The sequence below is a fragment of the Corvus kubaryi genome, unplaced genomic scaffold (genome assembly GCF_017639235.1).
Source record: "Corvus kubaryi isolate FWS band 111438036 unplaced genomic scaffold, C.kubaryi_AGA036_p1.0 78, whole genome shotgun sequence".
Classification (NCBI taxonomy): domain Eukaryota; kingdom Metazoa; phylum Chordata; class Aves; order Passeriformes; family Corvidae; genus Corvus; species Corvus kubaryi.
The window spans coordinates 1,661,750-1,666,957 of NW_024582065.1; positions in this window are offsets into that span (position 1 = coordinate 1,661,750).

Sequence of the window (5,208 nt, forward strand, 5' to 3'; positions counted from 1 at the left end):
GTGCCTCAGCTGGGGACTCGCTCTCCCTGCCCTCACCTTCCTCCGTGGTTTGGAGGGGAAGATTAGGAAGAGCTGCTTTAAGAATCCCAGGGATGACGGTTAATGGATGGGGGAGAAGACCAGGTCTGGGGCACTCTGTGTGTTACCCAGGGGTGCTCGTCTGGCCCCAGTGATGTGAGCTAAAGGGCCTGTGAGTGTCTCTGTGTGCAGGGGCATAAATGAGCTCTAATGCATCGACTCCTGTCTGTGCACGTGTCTGTATGTGGGAGGCTGCTCCTGCACACACGTTTCAGTCGACACACAAATGCCAGTCCGTGGGCTTGCACAGACACAAGCCAGCACAGTAACACAGGGGCTGGAGGAAATGCTTTACAGGGAGAGGCTTGAAGATCTCAAATCACTCCGTTTACCACAGACATTGAGAGGTGTCTTTATTCTGATGTGTAAACACTGTCACAAGGAGAAAGGACGTGGTGCCAAAGGACCCTTTAACATCTGAGAACAGCAGAACAAGAAGCAAGGGCTGAAGCTGCCAAAATTGGTCTGAAGAGCAGGTGTGCACGCTGGCACAAAGGGGATGAGCAGCGGAAGCAAGCTGCCAGGGGCATGGCAGGGTTCCTCTCACCTGGTGAAGGGCAGTCCCTCTGGTGTCTCAGCCAAGTTATTCCATAATCAGGCACTCGGTGTGAGGGTAAGCCAGTGTTATTTGTTATGCTGTTAGAGCCCCTTACATTTCAGCCTCTTTCTTACTCCTTGAGGCCTGGGGCACTGTCTTGGGGTACAGGGTGGTGAAGCATCCGTGGGATGGAGCCCAAAGCAGCTGCCCGGCCTCCTTGCAGAGCCCCTGAGCAGTGGTGCCTCCTGGCTCTGCACTGTGAGTTGTTTCTGGTCGCTTTCTGCTCTCCTCTCATCCTCCCAGGGGTTGGGCTGTGGTGGGGCTGGTGGCCCTTGTGTCTGGGAGGCTTGCTGAGACCAAGGGGCACAATAGGCAGGCGGAGTTCCAGGAGCACTGGGGAGCTGCTGCAGAGCCCTGGGACATTGTGCCAGAGTTGCCTAGAGAAGCCGTGGCTACCCCTGGATCCCTAGAAGTGTCCAAGGCCAGGTTGGACTGGAGCAACATGGTCTGGTGGAAGGTGTCCTTGTCCATGGCAGGGGATGGAATGAGATGGTCTTTAAGATCCCGCCCAACCCAGTCTATAATTCTATCACATCTTGATCCCAGAGATTTGTACACCGCTGGTGGGACGTTCAATTCCAACTCCACCCTTGGGGAAGCTGCCTGGGAGCTGCCTCGCAGATGACCCCACAGAAGGGGGATCGGGGGCTTTGGCTGTGGCCTCCTGCGAGGAGAGGGAGGGTGTGCAGGAAGGTGTGGCTGAACGGTACCACCTCTGCCTAAACTGCTGGGAGGTGTCAGCCTGAAACAGATGAGTTATTGTTGTTGCTGTTGGTATCAGATGACGTAGTTGACTGGCCAGCAAATCAGCTGAGAAGCGGTGAGGCACTGAGTGAAGCAGGGAAATTATTTAGAAAGGTAATAAACCTATGTGTAATATAAACGTATCAGGGTAATGGATTTTACTTACACAGGAATACAGAACGGCTGTCAGTGGTGTATGTAGCACAGGGAGCCCTCCATAACAGTTCACATCTGTGTATTTTAGCTCGAGGGAAACTTAAGAAACCTAAAAGCCAACTTCCACAAAGCTCTGCTGCTTTATTTCCCCCTCCATCACAGCCACTCCGGTGCCTGCCCTTATGGGGTGTGGTGGGCTCACACAAGTCACGCCCTCGCCAACCCCAGAAGAAGGGGGGAGAGGCTGGAAAAGCAAAAGCAAGAGAATTTGAGGGCGGAGAGAAAGATTCATCTTGTAACAGGAGAGCAGGAGAACCTCTGGGTGTCTCCACGGTGCCGGGCAGCACCGGCCAGGCTCGCCCCTCTCCCCTGCAGCCACGAGCCGCGGAGCGCCGGGCAGGTGGAAATGACCTCACAAGATACAAAGTGCCCCGGGGTAACAAAGTGCTGCTGCCTCATCCAGCTGCGCTCACATCATTAACCCGGCATCACTCACGGCCCAGGTATGCCCAGGCATTTCCGCGGTGCCTCTCCCTGAGCAGTCCCGGCTCCTCTCGCTCAGCTCAGCCTCAGTGCAGGGGGAACTGAGGCACGGTCAGGCGGAGCTGTGCCTCCTCCGTGTCACCAGGCGCAGCTGGAAACTCCTGGAAAGACAAGAGGGGAACAAATTCAAGTCACAAACAATGTCTGTGACTTAATGATGGAGTCTTGTGTGCCTTGCACTTGCAGTCACAGCTGAGCCCTCCGTGGGCACATTTTGCCCACATGTGACACCACTCACAGCTGCTCTCCCAGCACCTGTGGTTGGAGCTTGTCTGTGCTGCTGGCAAAGCATGGCTCAGGTGATGCTCAGGTGAGGGGGATCTGAAAGGAAAATTTTATTCTAAAGCTTGTCTTGACATGTGTTTTTCTTCTCTCTTTTTAAATCTCCCTTTTAATAAGGGGAAAAAGAGGAAGGCAGAGCAGACAGAATGTAGAGGAAGTGTGAATTCCCACCACAACAACAAAACTCTTCAAAACAATTTTTTTTTTTAAAGCAAAACAATAGTCAGAAATATCAGAAAGCAAATTGTGGCAGTTTACCAAAAACCCTTAGCTTACTTTTTTTTTTTAACTGCTCTGAGTTTTAACTCCAGTGACTCCTCACACAAGTAGATAAGAGCAATGACTCTGGGGCATGGGCAGGTGAGCAGGGAGGCAGGAATGTAAATACACGTTTTGACTGCAATGAGTAAAATCCTCCTGAATCTGGCATCACCGGGGGCATGACGGGTGCCCTGGCACTGCAGGCATTGAATACATTGAATTATAGAATCCCAGAATCACAGACTGGTTTGGGAACTTAAAGATCATCTTGTCCCACCCCCTGCCATGGGCAGGGACACCTTCCACTATCCCAGGGTGCTCCAAGCCCTGTCCAGCCTGGCCTTGGACACTTCCAGGGGTCCAGGGGCAGCCACAGCTGCTCTGGGCATCCTGTGCCAGGGCCTCACCTCCCTCTAAGTAAAGATTTTCTTCCTAACATCCAATCTAACCCTGCTCTGTCAGTTTAAAACCACTGCCCCTTGTCCTGTCACTATCTGCCTGTATAAAAAGTCCCTTCCCGTCCATGTTTTAAGCCTCCTTAAGGTACTAGAAAGCTGTAATGGGGTCTCCCCGAAGCCTTCTCTTCTCCATGCTCCAATTATATCCCTCTAGTTACATTTTACAGACCGCTGTACACAGCGTAGCTGTGATCCACGGATGGGTCAATGCTGTGGCATCGCTGCTGGCCATGACATGACAAGGGACCCTGTGTATCTTAGCACAAATCCTTGCAGTACTGTAGCTGTACCTGGGTGCTTTTGTTCAGCTCCTGGTGCAGGAATCCTTTGTATTCACATCGTGACCTTGGGCGAGAAACTTTGCTGTGCTTAAAATTAACTTCTCTGCAAACATGGTGCATAAACCTCCAGAGAAGCTGCAGCGCGGCACGAGGGGCTCAGGTTTGGTGAAGGGTTTTTCTAACCTGAGTTGTCACATGTGTGGTGTCCCTCTGGGGCAAGGGTGCCAGTGCTGCCCCAGGGATGGGGTGGCCCCAATTGTGCACCAAGCCATGAGCCTTTGGCCACTTGCCATGGGGTAAGAGGGTTCAGTAAAATCTGCTGTAGCTCAGGGTGTTTTCACTCCCCCCTAACCCCCCCTTCTCCTAATTTGTTTGGTTTTGCTGGCAGAGCTAAACAGGGGCTGCAGAGACTGATGAAAAAGGCTGCAGGCTTGTCTTACAAAATAAAAAGGCTGGAGCAAATTGGCGTGCCTAGCCTGGGAAAACAAAAGCTAAGGGCAGCACAAGGAGAGCGGTGTGCGGATGGATCCCAGGGTACGCCCTGCGGGAGGAGATGAGCTGCAGAAAGCCTTGGCACAAGACTGTTGAGTGTCTGTAGCCTGTGACTACACGCAGCCTGGAAACAAGAGGTAGTTCTTAAACAGCAGAGGAGGGAGAGCTTGGAAAGGTTTCCCAGCAGGAGCCCTGTGTGCCCGGAGCACACGAACTCCTTTGGTGCCTTGTGAGGGGTTTCAGGTTGCAACAGCCACCATAAGGCAGCACGGAGGGTCCCACAGCCCCGCATACCCAGGCTGGTGTCACCGCGGGGGCCGTGGGAGGACGTCTGTCTGTCCAGCCAGGTCCGTGCTGGGTGTGCTCTGCAGATAACAGCTCCTTTTACACTTATTCATTCCGCTTGTGTACACAGCCTGCTCGCCAGCAGCCGGGAGGTGCCTTTTCCCGGTGCTGCCTTTGGTGTGGGTTTTACAGATGGTTTCTATGCAATCAGGCAGAACTCAGGGGTGTGTCTATGGCAAGTGTATGAAGTGTGCTGGTCATCCCTGGCTTCATGGAACACCCTGACCTTCACCCACTGATTCACAGGGAGCATGAAGCTGTGAAGGACTCCTCAGCCCCAGTCCCAGGTGGCTGTCAGGTCCCTTGTATTTGCCTCTTACTGGACACTTAAAGTGATTGGGGTTATAAAAACAGGAGCAGGGAGAGGTGACAGCTGGCCCTGGAGAATTACAGGGAGGACATGAGATTAGAGGGAGCAGGGATCACCAGGAGGCAAGATGGCCCCGTGCTGGGCAGCCGGCTCCTTCCCTCACAGCCTGACCCCAAAACTGGCTCCTTCCCTTATAGCAGTCAGGGATCCATCACCTGTTCCTTCCCTCATAGCCTGACCCCACAAAAGGCCCCTTCCCTTACAGCCCAGCCCCACAAACAGCTCCTTCTCTTACAGTAGTCAGGGATCCATCAGCTTCCCCTTGCTTCATAGCCTGACCCCACAGCAGTCAGGGATCCATCAGCTGCTCCTTCCCTTACAGCCCAGCCCCACAACCTGTTCCTTCCCTCAGCAGTCAGGGATCTATCAGCTTCCCCTTCCCTTGCAGTTCAGCCCTACAACCTGTTCCTTCCCTCAGCAGTCAGGGATCTATCAGCTTCCCCTTCCCTTGCAGTTCAGCCCTACAAGCTGCTCCTTCCCTCAGCAGTCAGGGATCCATGAGCTGCCCCATCACTCACAGCCCAGCCCCAAAACCTGCTCCTTTCCCTCAGCCTGGCCGCATAATTGGCGCCTTCCCTCGGCACTCAGGGACCCACCAGC